General features: G+C 38.2%; 1 long non-coding RNA gene across 1 annotated transcript in view; it reads left to right on the top strand.

The window, feature by feature from the left end:
* Window positions 1-20,695, top strand: part of LOC118898163 — a 362,799-nt gene that overhangs the window by 88,375 nt on the left and 253,729 nt on the right. Inside the window, exons 3-4 of the long non-coding RNA XR_005020630.1 lie at window positions 13,324-13,430; window positions 16,727-16,801. This is a non-coding gene — a long non-coding RNA (uncharacterized LOC118898163). The remainder of the gene's footprint in view (window positions 1-13,323; window positions 13,431-16,726; window positions 16,802-20,695) is intronic.

Raw genomic sequence — 20,695 nt, 5'->3', positions numbered from 1 at the left:
CTACTCTTGGTTGTGGTGCGCGGGCTTCTCATTGCAGTAGCTTCTCTTGTTGTGGAGCATGGGCTCTAGGCGAGCGGGCTCAGTAGTTGTGGCTTGTGGGCTCTAGAGCACAGGCTCAGTAGTTGTGGTGCACGGGCTTAGTTGCTCTGCGGCATGTGGGATCTTCCTGGACCAGGGCTCGAACCAGTGTCCCCTGCATTGGCAGGTGGATTCTTAACCTCTGTGCCACCAGGAAAGTCCCTCTCTTTCTGAAATTCTATACATTTTATTTATTTTTCTTGCTTTATTGGACTGGGCTGGACCTCCAGTTTAATTTTGCATAGGAGTGGGGATATTAATGTTTACTGCATGTCAGGTCATTGCCAAGTAATTTACTTGTATTTTTTTTCAATTATCACCATTTTATAGATGAGGAGACAAAGGTTTAGAGAGTTACTTGCTCAATGTCACTCAGTAGCCACCAATCAAATATCCAGAGAGTGCGTTTAGATTTAGGGTAAGATAATGGTGTTTGGTGTCCTGTCATGCCTGCTTTGCCTCCTCATGTACTCAACAGAATAGTTCTAAAGTATTAATAACAACAACTAATGCTTATTATGTACCAGACACTCTTCTAACTGCTTTACATCTATTACTCACTTAATCCTGAAAACAACCCTGCAAGGTAGGTCCTATTATTATCATCATCCCCATTATGAAAATGAGGAAACTGGAGTTTAGAGAGTTAAAGTAACTTGCCCAAAGTTATACAACTATTGAATAATATGTGGAAAATCTGGGATTTGAAGTCTGCGTTATCTATTTCCATTGTCTGTGTTCTTGACTACCATGCTATACTGCTTCTCAAAATGCGAACCAAGACTTTTTTGAGAATGTAAAGGAGATTCTGCTTTGTGATGGAATCAGGATTTCTTGCTAACAAGTAGCCCAAACATATTCACCAGAATCAGGGGGTGGTTAAACAAGTGAGGGGATAAGGAAAGAATTGGTATCATGTTTCAAAACTGTTGATCTTAAAATGAATTGTGGAATGAAAAGGCTGTCTGTCATTGCCAAGATTGATAACCCCTGAGAAAACTGTTGTGTGGGGGAACAAATGTACAGAGTGAAGAGATCAGCAGAGAAAAACAGCTCTCCTGAGACCCACTGTCAATTTCTTCTTGTGCTTCCTTTTAGACAGGTGAAAATTATCGGGTGGGACAGAGGAGAGTTACTAAACTCTTGTGTATGTTACTAATCTTAGAGCATTCCTAACTACTCTCTCATTCCTTGTTTGTAAGGGCCCAAAAGATTAAAAATGGTTAAATTATTTTGCAAGCCATTTGTGACATCATTAAATATAATTGGTTCTGTTTGCCTGGTTTACTTACTCATTTACTCTGGGAGAGTGGACAAACGGGAATTTTAGGGTCATAATTTAAATTATTTTGGTGAAAATTGATACCAAAGGAAGAAATATAATAACTTGTTCTAATTAAAAAATTATTTCTCTTAAAATAATAAACCCAAAACTTTAACCAAAGAGCCCTTCTCTAGAGGAAACTAAAAAGGTATTTTTCTTCTTCCAAAGTTAGTGCCTTTGTTTAGCTTTTCAGTGGGGTGATGAATGTATATGGGGATCTCGGCTTGAGCCTGGGCTAGAGTTTAAATATACATGGACACATTTGGTAGACGCGTGGGACAGCCCTAAAGAAGATTTGTAAGGGGGACTGGGGAGCTTCCGAGGAGAGAACTCATTTTAAAGAAAGGAGGAGCCAGGCCTGCCTGTCCCAGTAATAGAGGTCTCACTACACATCTCTGGCACCTCTGGTGGCAGAAGAGCAGCAGTGTGGTCTGGCAGAGTGCAAGCTTGGCGACATGACAGCAGTGCCTGGTGAAATGGAAGTGCTCAGCAGATGTTGGAGAGAGCCACCACAGATGTTGTGAGATTATTCATGAGAACACCTGAATTCCAGAAGTACCTGACTTCAGAGAGCACTTGGACCTCCAGAGGACTTGAGAACATTTTAGAGGGTATTGAGGTCCTGCTGGATGGAGATTGGGGAGGCCTGGGGAAACTCAGGGTGCATTCATATTTGTACAAGAAGATTTTCAGTACAATTAGAGGCTACTATATATATATATCATGTTGCTGAATATGTAGATGCCTTACCATTTAGGGTCTTTAAAGTGCTTTCTGAAATGGTTAAAGCTGGTCAAAAGGTACAAACTTCCAGTTACAAGAAATAACAAATAAGTTCTGGGACTTCCCTGGTGGCACAATGGTTGAGAATCTGCCTGCCAATGCAGGGGACGTGGGTTCGAGCCCTGGTCTGGGAATATCCCACGTGCCGTGGAGCAACTAAGCCCATGCGCCACAACTACTGAGCCTGCGCTATAGAGCCCGAGAGCCACAACTAATGAAGCCCGCGCGCCTAGAGCCGCAGGCTCCGCAACAAGAGAAGCCATGGCAATGAGAAGCCGCGCACCATGACGAAGAGTAGACCCCACTTGCACAACTAGAGAAAAGCCCATGAGCAGCAACGAAGACCCAATGCAGCCAAAAATAAATAAATAAATAAATTGATTAATTAAAAAAAAGAAATAGGGCTTCCCTGGTGGCGCAGTGGTTGAGAATCTGCCTGCCAATGCAGGGGACACGGGTTCGAGCCCTGGTGTGGGAAGATCCCACATGCCGTGGAGCAGCTAGGCCTGTGAGCCACAACTACTGAGCCTGCGCGTCTGGAGCCTGTGCTCCGTAACAAGAGAGGCCGCGATAGTGAGAGGCCCGCACACCGCGATGAAGAGTGGCCCCCTCTTGCTGCAACTAGAGAATGCTCTCGCACGGAAACGAAGACCCAACATAGCCAAAAATAAATAAATAAATAAAAGAAACCATGTTCTCATGTGAAAAATTAAAAAAAAAAAAAAATAAGTTCTGAGGATGTAATGTACAACATGGTGACAGTATAGTTAACAATATATATTAACAATATGTTTAAAAATCTTCCAACAAACAAAAGTCCGGGACCAGATGGCTTCACAGGTGAATTCTATCAAACATTTAGAGAAGAGCTAACACCCATCCTTCTCAAACTCTTCCAAAAAATTGCAGAGGAAGGAACACTCCCAAACTCATTCTAGGAGGCAACCATCACCCTGATACCAAAACCAGACAAAGACACTACAAAAAAAGAAAATTACAGACCAATATCACTGATGAATATAGATGCAAAAATCCTCAACAAAATACTAGCAAACAGAATCCAACAACACATTAAAAGGATCATACACCACGATCAAGTGGGATTTATCCCAGGGATGCAAGGATTCTTCAATATACGCAAATCAATCAATGTGATACACCATATTAACAAACTGAAGAATAAAAACCATATGATCATCTCAATAGATGCAGAAAAAGCTTTTGACAAAATTCAACACCCATTTCTGATAAAAACTCTTCAGAAAGTGGGCATAGAGGGAACCTACCTCAACATAATAAAGGCCATATATGACAAACCCACAGCAAACATCATTCTCAATGGTGAAAAACTGAAAGCATTTCCTCTAAAATCAGGAACGAGACAAGGATGTCCACTCTCACCACTATTATTCAACATAGTTCTGCAAGTCCTAGCCACGGCAATCAGAGAAGAAAAAGAAATAAAAGGAATACAAATTGGAAAAGAAGAAGTAAAACTGTCACTGTTTGCGGATGACATGATACTATACATAGAGAATCCTAAAACTGCCACCAGAAAACTGCTAGAGCTAATTAATGAATATGGTAAAGTTGCAGGATACAAAATTAATGCACAGAAATCTCTTGCATTCCTATACACTAATGATGACAAATCTGAAAGAGAAATTATGGAAACACTCCCATTTACCATTGCAACAAAAAGAATAAAATACCTAGGAATAAACCTACCTAGGGAGACAAAAGACCTGTATGCAGAAAACTATAAGACACTGATGAAAGAAATTAAAGATGATACCAACAGATGGAGAGATATACCATGTTCTTGGATTGGAAGAATCAACATTGTGAAAATGAGTATACTACCCAAAGCAATCTACAGATTCAATGCAATCCCTATCAAATTACCAATGGCATTTTTTACGGAGCTAGAACAAATCATCTTAAAATTTGTATGGAGACACAAAAGACCCCGAATAGCCAAAGCAGTCTTGAGGGGAAAAATGGAGCTGGAGGAATCAGACTCCCTGACTTCAGACTATACTACAAAGCTACAGTAATCAAGACAATATGGTACTGGCACAAAAACAGAAACATAGATCAATGGAACAAGATAGAAAGCCCAGAGATTAACCCACGCACCTATGGTCAACTAATCTATGACAAAGGAGGCAAAGATATACAATGGAGAAAAGACAGTCTCTTCAATAAGTGGTGCTGGGAAAACTGGACAGCTACATGTAAAAGAATGAAATTAGAATACTCCCTAACACCATACACAAAAATAAACTCAAAATGGATTAGAGACCTAAATATAAGACTGGACACTATAAAACTCTTAGAGGAAAACATAGGAGGAACACTCTTTGACATAAATCACAGCAAGATCTTTTTTTATCCACCTCCTAGAGTAATGGAAATAAAAACAAAAATAAACAAGTGGGACCTAATGAAACTACAAAGCTTTTGCACAGCAAAGGAAACCATAAACAAGACAAAAAGACAACCCTCAGAATGGGAGAAAATATTTGCAAATGAATCAACGGACAAAGGATTAATCTCCAAAATATATAAACAGCTCATTCAGCTCAATATTAAAGAAACAAACACCCCAATCCAAAAATGGGCAGAAGACCTAAATAGACATTTCTCCAAAGAAGACATACAGATGGCCACGAAGCACATGAAAAGATGCTCAACATCACTAATTACTAGAGAAATGCAAATCAAAACTACAATGAGGTATCACCTCACTCCTGTTAGAATGGGCATCATCAGAAAATCTACAAACAACAAATGCTGGAGAGGGTGTGGAGAAAAGGGAAACCTCTTGCACTGTTGGTGGGAATGTAAATTGATACAGCCACTATGGAGAACAATATGGAGGTTCCTTAAAAAACTAAAAATAGAATTACCATATGACCCAGCAATCCCACTACTGAGCATATACCCAGAGAAAACCGTAATTCAAAAAGACACATGCACCCGAATGTTCATTGCAGCACTATTTACAATAGCCAGGTCATGGAAGCAACCTAAATGCCCATCAACAGACGAATGGTTAAAGAAGTTGTGGTACATATATACAATGGAATATTACTCAGCCATAAAAAGGAACAAAATTGAGTCATTTGTTGAGACGTGGATGGATCTAGAGACTGTCATACAGAGTGAAGTAAGTCAGAAAGAGAAAAACAAATATCGTATATTAATGCATGTATGTGGAACCTAGAAAAATGGTACAGATGAGCCAGTTTGCAGGGCAGAAGTTGAGACACAGATGTAGAGAATGGACATATGGACACCAAGGGGGGAAAACTGCGGTGGGTGGGGATGGTGGTGTGCTGAATGGGCGATTGGGATTGAAATGTATACACTGATGTGTATAAAATTGATGCCTAATAAGAACTTGCAGTATAAAAAAACAAAACAACTAATACTAAACTTTCATTGGGCTATTTGTATGGAAATATGTTAATATAAATGTTACAGACATTACATGAAATTTCTAAAAATCTTATATTTGTATTTGTATGGAAATATGTATGGAAATATGTTAATATAAATGTTTCAGACATTACATGAAATTTCTAAAAATCTTATATGTTCTGGTATAATGTTATAAGTAATAATCCTAGTTATTACTTTAAAATGTATATCTCAGAAATAACTAATTTTCTTGTCAACTGCATTATTATGAACTTTCATCAAATCTTTAAAAAAAAAAAAAAGAAATAAGTTCTGAGGATGTAATGTACAACATGGTGACAGTATAGTTAACAATATATATTAACAATATGGTTAACAGTATAGTTAATGATACCGTATCATACATTGCAAAGTTGCTAAGAGAGTAGATCTTAGAAGTTCTCACCACAAGAAAAAAAAAATTGTAAGCATGTAAGATGATAGATGTTAACTAAACTTATTTTGGTAATCATTTTGCAATATATACATATATCAAATCATTATGTTACACATGTAAAACTAATATAGTGTTATACATGAAGTATATCAATAAAACTGGGGGAAAAAGTTTCTAAGCATTCATTAATTGACACGTCACTGATTTGAAGTTTAGCATTGTCATATAGTATATATACTCAAGCTCTGTACTTGAAAATAGATTCAGAAAATATGAGTAAGTTAAAAACTTTATGGTAATGATATTTTAACATTTGGGTTTTATTACTGTTCATATATTATTGGGTAGAGAAGGCTTTGAGGAAGAATGGCTAGATGGCTAGTGGGCAACAGAAAACAAATAAGTTGTTTTACAATTGCCACTGATTAAATAAATGAATATTTTTCAACACCTGTTTATTCAATAGTGCATTTCAGAGAGTAACTGGTTAATAAATATTTGTTAAATAAATTTTTCTGATAAGGCCATTGGGCCTCAGGAAGCTTAATTGGTCAGTTTCAGGTCACCTAGCAATGCAAATGTTTAAATACAAATTAGGAGGACTAAGCTTTCTAGTGTGAGATCAGAAAAAACCATGAACATGTCAAAGACTGCAAAAACATATAATATGAATTTTTTTGTTAATCCCTTTCCATATATTATGCATCCTTTGCTACAGTAGAAACCAATGCTCTGTAGATTGTGGTATAAACTTTTCTTAGTAGTTACTTTTTATCAGTATTTCTGATTTCCAGAGCGTGTCTGATTTATATTTAATTTTATTTGAGCTTCACATAATTATCCAGGGAAATTCTTGTTAGAGTTGACAAGAAGCTTTGGGAGGTCCACAGGTGTCCGTTTCTCCTGGGAAAGTTGGGAGCAGGGAGGAAGGCCACAGTCAATTCCACATGAAGACTATAGGCAGGACTGGGTTAACTCCGGCCACATCAGGCATTGTAATTTTCATTTCATTACTATTTGGTTTAACAACTGAAATAATAGAAATAGAAATTTTATGGCAAATGAAATTTACCTGTTGACTATTTTGACAGAAAATGGAGACTGCTAATTTAGGAGACTCCATCTTCATTTTTACAAATCATTATAGTAATGTTATAGTCCGATTAGCATTTATGAAGTAGCTGTAGTGTCGAGATCTATAGAATGATGATTTGAGAACTTGCGTAAGAAAAGGATGGGCCTGAACTCAGTGTCTTTCAGAACTGTCACAGCAATACTGTGTATTTTCCTTTTTTATAAATTGTGTTTTGCTTGTTTTGGACTAGTAATTGAAATTTTGAAACGTTCTTGCATTGCATTATTATACTGACAGTGCTGATTGAAAGCCATCTTAGAAGTCTGAGGAAGATTTGTTAGAGAGATTGCACTGTTTCACTTTTCTACTTTATTCTACACAGAGTCTTTGGGGAAAGCCCAAGAAAATTACCTACCTAAGTTTCTTTAATGTCTAAAATGTCTATAATCCTCTTTATTTGGAAAGTCTATGAAATATGTCTACACTGTAAACTATATTTTATCAAGCCTTTATATCCTGAATCAGAAGGCATTTCTGAGTTTTTTTTGGTTTTTCTGTTCCTGCACTCCACAGTCTTAAGCACTGGCTCCTTTATTTAAACAAACAAACAAACAAACAAACCCAATTAAACAAAAACATTTTTCCCATAATTATCAAAGTGACACATGCCTATTAACATAACAATGAAATAAATTACCCATAGTGCCATTTCCCAGAGATAACTACTGCTATGACTGTGATTTCTTTCTTTCTAGATGGGGGTAGATGTATAATTTTTCATTTTCTTTTGAACATTGGCTTTGCAAGGGGTCCATGAGCAGTTGCTGGCTCCCCACTGGTTCAGTGTTACTACATCAGAAATGGGTCTTACTTTTCATTGGCTTATTTACTCCTAAGACCTCAGAGAAGTGGAGTCCAATTATTATTGACTCACCTCCTTTCTTATGCTTACGGAACTAATAGTAGGAATTGAAACATTCTTTAAGCCAAGTAATGCTGATACATGAAAGTGTTCTCTAATTTATTTGCTGAAAGCAGAGCATTATCAACTAAAACATGTTCATTATGACTAATGGTCTCTTCCTAAGACAAGATAATCACAACAGTATTCTTAAGAAAATTCTGTATATAATTGGGGTCAAACTCATGTACAGTTTTGTGTCAGCGTTTTCACTCAACGTTGCATTACCAGCATTTTCCATGTCACTAAATATTTTTCAAAAAGATTATTTTTAGTGGCTTCGTGAAATTTATTGAATTGGGAATACCATCATTTACTTAACTAACTTTACTATATTTGGATATTTTGGTTGTTTCCATGTTTTAGAAACATTTTTGCTTTTATAACACTGTGGCAAAAATACTTGTATATAAACCTTTGACCTTATTTAAGACTACTTCCTTGAGAATATATGCTTTAAGGATTCAGTAACCTCTTTTTTTAAACATCTTTATTGGAATATAATTGCTTTACAATGGTGTGCTTGTTTCTGCTGCATAACAAAGTGAATCAGCTATATATATACATATATCCCCATATTTCCTCCCTCTTGGGTCTCCCTCCCACCCTCCCTATCCCACCCCTCTAGGTGGTCACAAAGCACCGAGCTGATCTCCCTGTGCTATGCAGGTGCTTCCCACTAGCTATACCTATTTTACATTTGTTAGTGTATATATGTCCATGCCACTATCTCACTTCCTCCCAGCTTACCCTTCCCCCTCCCCATGTCCTCAAGTCCATTCTCTACGTCTGCATCTTTATTGCTGTCCTGCCCCTAGGTTCTTCAGAACCATTTTTTTTTTTTTTAGATTCCATATATATGTGTTAGCATACGGTATTTGTTTTTCTCTTTCTGACTTACTTCACTCAGTATGACAGTCTCTAAGTCCATCCACCTCACTACAAATAACTCAATTTCATTTCTTTTTATGGCTGAGTAATATTCCATTGTATATATGTGCTGCATCTTCTTTATCCATTCATCTGTTGATGGACACTTAGGTTGCTTCCATGTCCTGGCTGTTGTAAATAGAGCTGCAATGAACATTGTGGTACATGACTCTTTTTGAATTACGGTTTTCTCAGGGTATATGGAAAGAGCATTGACTTTGACATCAAAAGGATCTGGATTTGAATCCTAGCTCCACCATTGCTAAATTCTGTTATCTTAGGCAAGTTACTTGACCTAGTTAGTCTCCATCCTTATACATAAAAATGAGGATAATAGTCTTTGTCCTGCTGAACTATCTATGTGAATGCACCCAAGACAATGCCTGATACATAGTATGTTCTCAGGAAATGTTAGTTTCCTTTCTTCATCAGTAACTTTGATTCATGAAAGGTGCACTTTAAAAAGCAGCAAATGCTATTTTTTATATTTATACAATTATAAAGGAAATTCAGAGAGAATTTAAAACTGAGATATGATAAGTATGAATATGTGCATATACAACTATAAAGGAAATTCAGAGAGAATTTAAAACTGAGATGTGATAATTATGAAAATGTGCAGAGAGTTTGTGTAATCCTTGCTCTCACTGTATGCTGGAATACAGAGCCCCATAGGCCTGTATCTTATTTTCTTTCTTATAGGACTTTAGGTTGTAGCCACTAACAGAAGGGTTATAAAAGTCAAGTGCATCTTTGGTGCCATATAATGTGTTGGTTAAGGTAGTCAACAACTAGGAACCTTAAATGAAATACTATAGCTCCTCTCATGCTTTCAGGGCCGACATCTATTAGGCACAGTAGATACAGTGCCGAGGGCCCACAATACTTCTAGGGGCCCATGAAATTGTTTTAATTTCTTTTAAAATCAGAAGAATAAAATAAGCTTTTAGGTTGAAGAAAATATTTCAGTATATAACATTAATATATACATCCATATACCAGTGCAGTTGAAAAGTATAGTTATTATTATTTTTATTTTTAATGGAGGGGACCACAAAAGTCATAAAGTAGCCCTAGATGCTTTAATAACGTTGTAGGCTTTCTCCCAGAAAACACATCTCTTGAGCATGTCAGACTGAGTAGTTTTGTTATGCTAATTTCACCGTTTCCTGAGATACACCAAGAAAGGAGGCTCATTGAGGTGGTCAGAGACCTATGCACTGCCTAGATCTTTCTGTTTTTATTCGTGGCTCCACGAAAAGGTAGGAGATAAGCCAAACATGAAAACAAAACAGTAAAAACAGGTATTTATAACAAGCCTCAGAGCCTCCTAATGTAAGATTAGAATCTTGGGAGCAGAGATTTCCCTCTTATCACAGACTTATGTAAATTTAATATATAAACTCCATGAATATTAATGAATTTGTAAAGGAAGGTTTGGGGGAAAAAACTTAAACCACAATCACACATACGCAGAAAAATTGGTAATCTAATTTTGGCTGAATAAAAGAGAAAATATGAACTGCTTGAAATAGGATATGTAGAGAAGAGCTGACCTTCTGAGATACGGAAAAGCAGTTACTGTGAGAAGAAAGCTGTGTAGCATAATATCTCAGTATAAAGGACACCATGTAAAGTAGGACATTTGGTCAGTAAATTCTGTGACCTCAGCTCTGCCTCTTAGGAAATCTTGTAGCATTAAAGGTGGAGTAATGTGGAGATCAGCCACTGTAATTCTAAGGCAGCCATTCCTGAGAGCTTGGCTCTGAGAGTCCACCTTAATCTAAAAGGCAGCCTAAGTAGAGGGGGCTGTAAATTGGTGGGAGAGGAAAGCTCGAAACTGTTTTCTCCCACCCTTGGGTTTGTGAGGTTTACTTTTCAGTTTAGACTGATCATTTTAGGTTAATAATTCATGCTAATAGTTGTGCAGTGGAGGCTAACACAACATTGTAAAGCAGCCATACTCCAGTAAAAATTAATTTTAAAAAATTCATGCTAATAATAACTAGTGTATTAGGAGCACTTAACTATGTGCCAGACACTGGGCTAAGCACTTCACATGGTTGACAGTTTACTCCTCACAGCCACCCTGTGGGGTAGGAACTATTATCATTCCCATTTTACAGGTGAAGAAATGGAGCTTAAGGAGGTTAGGTGACTCGTTTGAGGTTTCACAGTTAGCCAGGGGCTGTGACTGGACGCTGGAGCTTGCATTCTGACCTTTGCTGTTACCCCAGTGGAACCCGTCTTTGCAGATCATATAACCAAAATGCAAGAGTGTTAGGGAGTGTTATGGGTTGAATTGTGTCCCCTTCCAAATTCATATGTTGAAGTCCTTACCCTAGTACCTCAGAATGTGACTTTATTTGGAGAGAGGCTCTTTACAGAGGTAATCAAGTTAAAATGAGATCATTAGGATGCAACCTAATCCAATATGACTGTTGTCCTTACCAAAAGGGAAAACTTGGACACAGAGACATGCATAGAGGCAAGACATTGTGAGGAGACATAGGGAGAAGATGGCCATCTGCAAGCCAAGGAGAGAGGCCTGGAACAGATCCTTCCGTCACAGCACTCAGAAGGAAACAACTCTGCCAACACCTTGATTTTGTACTCCTGGTTTTTGGAAAATGATACAATAAATTTCTGTTGTTTAAGCCACTCAGTCTGTGTGTGGTACTTTGTTGTGGCAACCCTAGCAAACTAGGACATCTTGTGTGTGGACTAGTCCTATAACAAGATAAGGTCCCCTATTACTATTTTGGATGGCCTGAGCAGACTCCTTATTCTCCTTGTAGGTAGAGAATTACCACATGTAAGTAATAGATTTTTTTTCGAGAATTTTTGGACGAACTGAAAATAAAAGTAGACCAAAGATTTGGGGTTAACAGTGTAAGCACCTTGAACTGCTAATTCATGGCAAGTAAGACTTGGTACATAGCAGAATTAAGTTGTCTTCTATGCTTTTCAAATAAATGACTTCTTTAACATCAGATATTATGTTATCCAAGTACTTAATGATGGTAGTGGTGATGGTAGTTATGGATGGAGTTATCTGTCCTTAAGGACATTTGGACACCCTTGAAGCAGAAAGAAATTAGACTGAGCTGAAGTGTTTTAATCACAATTAAAGATATGTCCAACAATACTGGTTCAGATTACATCATATGCAGAGTTATTCTGGCCCAAATAATTCAGTGGAAAGTTTGGTAGGATAGTAAAAAAAGCTTTTTTCTTCCCCCAGGCAGATGAATTTAAACGATTTCTTTGTAAGACCAAGCATTATAACCACAGTGCTGCTCATATTATTTGCATATAAATAATTTATTTGCATACTAATGAAGGAAGTAATCTATTCTTCCTAAATTTCTCCCTCCTTCTCCCATAACAGTGGACATGATACTCACATTTTGTTAAGGAAGTTAGAGTCATCCCTAACCACCTTCCCATAGGTGACCACCTGGAGAACTCACTTGATTTTTGAATGTTTCCTTAGAAGCTTATGTTTAATATTTATTTAATTCTGCTAGTCTAGAGGGGCTTCAGCAGTCTCCTCTAGAAAAATCAACTGTTTTTTCTTTGATTGACGTTTATTGTTTAGCAATACTAGAAATGAAATTCATAGGTAAAAACAATTCCTAAAAAAATTTTATACTATTACATATGTCTTCTTCAAAGGCAACCAATGATCAAAAGTTACTTTTTTCTTAGTTGTGATTTGAAAATACAGGTAGGATATATTTAATTTTAATTTTGATAGTCATATTTGACTAGGAAATATACTATGAAAGGGCTTCCATTGTGCATGATAAATGTATCAAGACACCTCTTTCGTGCCACCTCAGATTCTCTGGCCTTTATGTCTCTCTAGAGCTCTGGATTTCTTCTTCCACTCCAGTTGCTGGATGGCAACTTATGGTTGCGGGATATAATAGATGGGAGGAAGCTGATGGTTAATTTCTCTCTTTTTTCCACCGCGTGATGGACTATACCAAGAGAAAGCTTTCTGTATAGCTTATCCCAAGAGACTGTTTGTCTTTGTGAAATGACTAATTTTGTAACACAATACCTTGTATGTGCTTCCCAATCTTACCTGCCTCAGTTCTCTTTTCTATCACTCACACTGCCCTGGAATTATATCTCCCAGTAAAGCTTAGAATTTAAGACTTGCCCCAGGCTCAATTTTCAAGGGAACTTATTCCAGGACAGTAAAAGTTCTGTAAATGTTTAACAAATTGAAATGAATAAAAAATAAAATCTGAACCAAATGGGGGCTTTTGTTTAATCACTCTCATCTTTCTATACTTCAGAACTTGATCTGCACCTAGTGACTCATTCGTCTTGTGGCTGCCTCTGGATTCGTGAGTATGGTGCCTAGAAAGAAATAACCAACAAATCAAAGTCTATTTCATTGATGGTAAGTGGTCTACCAGATGACTCAAAGAGAAGTAACATTTCCAAAAGGCTGATTTAATAAGGGAAGAATACGGTGAATGAATCTGGGTGAGAAGAGAATAGTCCAGACTGTGGGCCTGAAGCCCAGCTTTTTCTCAAAGACATAGCTTACTTCTCCATAAGTCATGGCCATTTTCTCCTGTTAGAAAAACTCCTACATAAATTAGGTTTTTATTCTTCCTTGAGAAGAAAACAGAATTATTTCTCTAATAACATTCAAATTTCAAAGAATTTGTGATGTGTATATGAGACTTGAAATATCGAAAATGTGAGGCCGCTCTGTTAAAAGGACAAAAGGAAAGAAGGAAAATTTAATTTTTTTTTTACCACTCTCTTGCCTTTAGTAACTGGGATTGTTAGGAACTTCCATAGTAACTAAAGGAAAATTGTTTAAGACATTCAAGATGCTAAAAAAAAAAAGAAAGATACACAGCATCTGTCATATATTTTAGTGCATGTTGGTACCCAGAGCCAAGACGTTTGTGCTCTTGGGAAAATATGCAGACATTATTATTACTTTTATTGCCATCACCTTATTAATAATAAAGAAGATTGTTACAGAAATGAAAGTAAGGCGGCACCAGCAATGCTGACCTGTGTGAAACCTTTTGTAATTCAACGAAAAATGACAAGATGAGATAGCATTTAGAGTATTATCTATTTTTTGTGTGTATATGAAATTGGGGTCAAGTAATTTTATTTGCAGGTAACTGTTTTTTAAGGACTATGTAGTCAGTCATATCCATAGTAAATGAGGAAAATTATAATTTTGTATAATTTGGCAACTGAAAAGTATGAAAAGGAAAGCCTTGATAGGGAACTTAAAAAAATCCTGAAAAGTCTGCTTTTATCAAGATACACATAGGGAAGATTTATTATAAATCAACTGATCAGACTATGACTTATCTTCAGGGATGTTACTGGAACTGGCTATTTGAATCTTACCATCACTGGAGGTAATGCTGATCTTTTCACTGACCATAAAGATGTCTCAAAACGGTGACATAAGCTGCACCTTGGCAGAGTCCACAGAGGCCACTGCAGCAACAAATGTATTTAAGTGTTTAGTCCAGCAAAGATGTGATGTTCATCTTGCTTTTACTTCTGCTAGAAGGGCAGAAATGAAGAAACATTCATTTTGGCTACATAAAGTCATTACAAATGAGGCAAGAGGGCAGAAGAGAGTAAAGAGCAGGCAGCCCGTCCTTGTCAGGGGGAAAATTAAGAGAAGTTGTGGTGCTTCATGTCCACGGAGGTGGAATAGGTAGGATTTGCATGTGCATCCACCACTGTCATTTCTAGACTGGCGGGAACCCTGGACTCCCACAGCTGATTGGGCAGGGATTGTGCTCCCGAGTTGCATCAGTGTGTTGAGTTCTAAGAGCCATATGTGGGACAGAGAACAGACAACATTAACAGACTTCAGGTTCAGGTAGAGGAGGAAGAAGAAGAAATAAAATATAAAGGCAGACCATTCAGTCCAGACTCCTCTTTAGTGAAGAAGTCCCTCTCATTGTGTCCTGGAAAAAAGTATGGCCAAGAGTATAGCCCAGTGGGACCCTAATATCAGCCTGTGAATTAGCTGTATCAGAATCTATCAGGGAGCTTTAGAAATATGCCTCCCAGAGGTTCTGATCCAGTAAGTCTGAAGTAGGACTTGGGACTCTGTATTTTAATAATTCTCTTCAGGTGTTAAAGCCAGTCATGTTTGGGAACCTTTGATTTGAACTCTACTTATGCTACCAATAGCAATACTGAGCTCATTACTATTCTGTTCCTGGTTAGCTGACCTGGTTATAAATTGCTATCTTGTGTCATCAAAAATCTGCCTCTTTGGGCTTCCCTGGTGGCGCAGTGGTTGAGAGTCTGCCTGCCAATGCAGGGGACACGGGTTCGAGCCCTGGTCTGGGAAGATCCCACATGCCGCGGAGCAACTAGGCCCGTGAGCCACAACTACTGAGCCTGCGCGTCTGGAGCCTGTGCTCTGCAACAAGAGAGGCCGCGATAGTGAGGCCCGCGCACCGCGATGAAGAGTGGCCCCCGCTTGCCGCAACTAGAGAAAGCCCTCGCACAGAAACGAAGACCCAACACAGCCAAAATTAAATAAATTAATTAGTTAAAAAAAAAAAATCTGCATCTTTAAGACTTCCATCCATGTTTTGGTTCTCTCTGGGTCTTTTGAAGTAATTTAAACTTCTTAGATCAAGTTGAAGAATTTGAATTTGTGGTGGAACTAGTCATTGTAGTTTTATGATCTTATCTAGCAGCAAGGTAGTCTGGGAGCAGAGAATGTGAATGATGAAGTGACCTGGATTTGGGGATTGGAATGATGGACGATCAATGAACTGAAGGATTTTAGGATGCTAGAGAGGGTAACCATCCATTGCTGAGGAGACAGTTGAGGCCTTCAGAGCAGGTGTGCACTGGTGTATAGTGAGCTGCTACCTGACCAAGAGGTCCAAGAGGGCACTAGGCCCGTGGTTAGCTGGTCTTACACTGATTTCCCAGGCCTGGGTGCAGTAGGTTCTCAGTTGGTATTCTTTTGACTGACTGATTATTGCAGTAGGCAGATTAAGTAGATATGTGAGAGGAAAGTGAATTGTGCCAGAAAAGGAAAACTGACTAGAGATTTCAGAGGTAAGCAGTTCTTAGTGATGAGAAAATCCAAGTTGTGGCTGAAGTGTGATGGAGTTGAGGATGAGAGTTGTTGAGAAATTTTCTGGTCATCAGCTTGGATGATTCTGTTCCTGAGAATGATGGCTGAAGATTGGGGAGAGAGAGCAACTGTGACTCAGATGCTGAAGTATTTGAGCAAAGTGTTTGGAGGTGATATGGATGTGAAATAGAAATGGAAAAGAGGATGCAGAGAGCATGGAGGGCAAGGTCCTGGCTCTGCCTTGTGGGTGAGTTTGGGCAAGTCACACATCCATTCTGGACCTCCGTATTCTTTTGAGTTAGTAACCTGAGATACAGTGATCATGTATGTAAAAGCTACTTTGAAAAGATAGACAATCTCTAAGGGCTGTCCTAGTTTTGAGATCATGTAACACAAGTATAGTTATTACACCATATCAATGTTATGAGATGCCATAAAATGTATTACAGTAAAGCTACAATTTCACTTGAAAGAAAAATATCTAAAGCCAGTACTCTAGCCCAAGCAGCCAAACAACCATTAAGCTAAGTGACTTTTATCTCTGAAATTAGTAGGTCAAGTTTGAGGAAGATGATTCTAATATTTCTTTTTCTTTCATTTAGCACATGTTGGCACCCTTTGAAAGATCCAGAAATCCACATGTTGAACATGAATCTAGGGCTGCGGTTGCTGCAAAGGTATCTTCCACAACTTGATTTTCTATAATATCAATTATTCAGGTAAAAATATGATACCACTATATGGTCCTTTGATTCTGCTATTTGGTTTTCAGATTTGTTAGAATTAGTTATAATTCTGTTAACTCTTAGTTCTGGAGACTAGACATTTTCCTCCAAGGTTTCTTTACATATCTCTTGAATCGTGGCTCCTCTTCTGACTTTGGAATATTCAAAACTCCACCCAATCTAGGGGGAAAATGCAGTTACAAAGATTAGTCTAAGCATTTCTTACATTGGCTCTACTTTATATGGTATTGCTTCCACTGTGGAGTACAATCTCAAAATCTCACGCATATCCAAAGTTGGATTCAGATATGATTTCTATTACTTGGTCTCTTGTCCTTCGTTTCTCATACAGTATTTGCCAGCTAGTCCTTTAGGAGGTTCCAAAGCTTAAAACATATACTTTTGGCAAAGGAAGGAGATATTCCCAGATTCATAGTGTTCCTCCTTGCAGTATACTTGAGAGAAAGCAAAAGTCCATTTCTAAGAGCCCAGTCCTTGGCAGAGGCATTATTTATGGCTAAGAACATCATAAATGCTGTAGATTCTTTATTTAAACCCTTCCTGAATGGTGTTGGTTCTAAGAAGCTGGAGGCCAGAGGTGAAGAGAGGAAAAACATTCTTCTGAGAAAGATGAGATCAACTTTCCAATGTTTGGAAGGATTTTGTCAACTTATAACTAACTCAAGTCTAATGATAATCACCATACACATCTATTATTCTCAGCAAAATATGATACAGAACAGTTGGCTGTAAGTTATTCCAAACCTTTTTGCTAAAGAAATAACAAATATAGAAAGCTCAGGGAAATCCTGTACCTAACAGAATAACCTATTTGGGAACTAGACATCCCAAGACAGATCTGGGAAAAAAGGTTATCAAATTGTTCTCTGTGCTTTGAATTACAGAGATTGAAAGTGAAACAATGGTAGCTTGCATAAAAGGAGACTAAACAATGGAAAAATAATTTTGGAAGGCACGAATGATAATCTTTTGTATTACTTTGGCATTTTTCCTGGTCCTACATTGCTGTAATATGGCTGTGCCATTTCCTTGCTCTGTTTTGCTCTCATTTTCGCATATTGAATATTAGGGGTTGAATTGTGTCACCCAGAAAACATCTGTTGAAGTCCTAACCCCCTCAGAACATGACCTTATTTGGAAATAGGACCTTTACAGAGGTAATTGAGCTAAAATGAGGTCATAATGGTGGACCCTAATCCAATCTGACAAATGTCTTTGTATAAAAAAAATTTGGACACAGAGATACATGTATGTGGAGGGAAGGTGATGTAAACACACAAGGGAGAAGACAGCCATGTGAAGATGGAGGCAGAGGTTGGAGTTATGCTGTCACAAGCCAAGGAATACCTTGGGCCACCAGAAGCTAGGAGAGAGCCATGGAACAGATGTGCCCTCATAGCTCTTAGAAGGAACCAATCTTGCTGATACTTTGATTTTGGATTTCTAGCCTCCAGAACCATGAGACAGTAAATCTCCTTTAAGCCACCCAGTTTACGGTACTTTGTTATGGCAGCCCTAGGAAATTAATACACTGTACTTATACCAAACCTAGGAACTTTCAATGTTTCATCCCATCCTTTGCTGCCTGTTGGGAAGTAAAATTTCAGACCCTCTAAAATGCCCTTAACTCTATCCTCCACCCAGTTTCTTCTGCACAGTTGTAGGTGAATGGCAGGTAAATATAGTTCCTGTTGGGAGGATTTTCACTTGTTCAGAAAGGTTGAACTGTATAAGTGATGTGAATTACATGTGAATTGTGATGCAGATTACTTCATGTCAGGACCAGTAAAACCTTAGACCTTAAGCATCTCGCAGATGAAGGAATATTGACAGATCTTAACTATGGGGATGGTGTTGTGATAATAACCAATTCAGAGTGGAATATTGCTTTTCTCCAAAGAAGATTCAAACAGGGAGTCAATAACATGAAACTTTACATCATCTAGTCCAAGATGAAATATTAGTTCACGCATTGACTAATCAAGATTGTCTTGCCCCTTGTGTTCTTGTGTTGGGAAATAACTTAGTTCAATATCTTTAAGATTTATTCACCTTGTGAATTTGCACTGATCACATTCATTGAACTGCGGAGTGGAGCCAAGAACTGTATTTCAAAACTGAGCTGGTGATAGGCAGACTGTGTTTCAGCCCTTGGAGTAAATCCACCCATATTAAATATTGAAGTGTTTCTTTATGGTGCTCTAGAGACATTTTCATCATGCTGTATTCTTTGTGATATGCCGAGCCCAACCACAGCATTTGAATGCTTTTTAAAAATAGGTAGATTCTCTTGGTAAAAGTTACTTGAAAAGCTGGTATGAATGAATGACAGAAAATACCCATGTGGACATTTAAAAAATATAAATAAAATATACCTGGTGAAAAGGGAAAATATAAATATTTTAACTTATACATGTGTATGTATGTTCATACTCATATCCATACATATTTTAAGTCCAGTTTATATATCTGTAGAGAAAGGAATTCATTTGCATGCTCATGAGTCCTTTACTTTATGTCATCATAGTCCTTTGTCAGTTAGATATTGTTAACCACCATTGCTACTACTGGTAGTGCTACTATTACTGTAGTTACCATTTAGTGGGTTTTACTAAGCACCAGTGATGTGATAATTGCTTTGTCTACATAGAACCTTTTAACCCCTTTGACAGGAAGTATATATCTTTGTCTCCATTTTTCAGACTAGGAAACTAAGGCTCAGTGATATGAAGTAGCTTGGACAAGATTACACAGTGGTGGAGCAAGGATTAGAAATCCAGAGCTTTTTGACCCCAAAGCTTGTGTTCTTATCTACTTTGCAATTTGGTCTCAAGTGTACTGTTGGGAACACAAAACATCCTATTAGGACAGGTAAAGACCCTACTCTGAGAGCTCAGTTCTAAGTTGGCAGAGATCGGTGCACAGCTGACATACATACAAGGAAACAGCAGGAGCGCCTCAGGGACTGAACGATGCAAAAGTAGCACCAGTGGAGAGAGAAGCCATTCCTGGCACTAAACAACCAGCACCAGCTCCTTGTAATAAAAGTAATGAGGACTCAGTCCCTTAGTGTATACCTCATGCAGCCATGGATGAAGACTGAGAACCTTATGTAACGAGGGCCCTGATCCAGGAAATGACCATCCAACACAACACTGCAGGGGACAGGAACATGCCGAGTGTGCAGAACAGACAGAAGGCTAGCAAATTTGGGTGACTTGAGAAGAGGAAATGGGTGGCATGGGAACAGAGACAGCTCTCTTGACCACCATTGGCTAAGAGGAGGAATTATAAGTTAATATAAGAAACCCATATGGAACTGTTTAAAATCATGGCCATGAATCCTTTAACACTCTTCTCATGGAGGGGTAGGGGTCTGTGTCTCCTCTCCTTGGATCTGAGCAGGCTGGTGACTGCTTCGGCCAAAAGAGTATGATGGAAGTGATGCTATGTCACTTCTGAGGCTAGGTCACAAAAGACCACGCAGCTCCTGCCTCATCACTCTTGAGCCCTGAGACTCCAGGTAAAAAGTCTGGTTACCCTGAGGCTGCCATGCTGGAAAGGTCGCATACAGGTGCTCTGGCTGATAGTCCCAGCTAAGTCCAGTGTTACAGCCATTTTCCTTCCCCTGTAAGGTGTCAGACGTGTGGTTGAGGCCATCTTCCAGCTGAATATAGCAGAGTGATCACCATCAACATCACGTGGAATAGATGAATCACCCAGATAAGCTCAGCCCCAATTCCTGATAGATAGAATCATGACTCATAGTAAAATTGTTGTTTTAAACCATTGGGTTTCAGAATAATTTATGTAGCAATAGATAAG

Source organism: Balaenoptera musculus, chromosome 7 (assembly GCF_009873245.2).
Source record: "Balaenoptera musculus isolate JJ_BM4_2016_0621 chromosome 7, mBalMus1.pri.v3, whole genome shotgun sequence".
NCBI lineage: Eukaryota > Metazoa > Chordata > Mammalia > Artiodactyla > Balaenopteridae > Balaenoptera > Balaenoptera musculus.
This window is presented reverse-complemented; position numbering and strand designations above follow the sequence as displayed.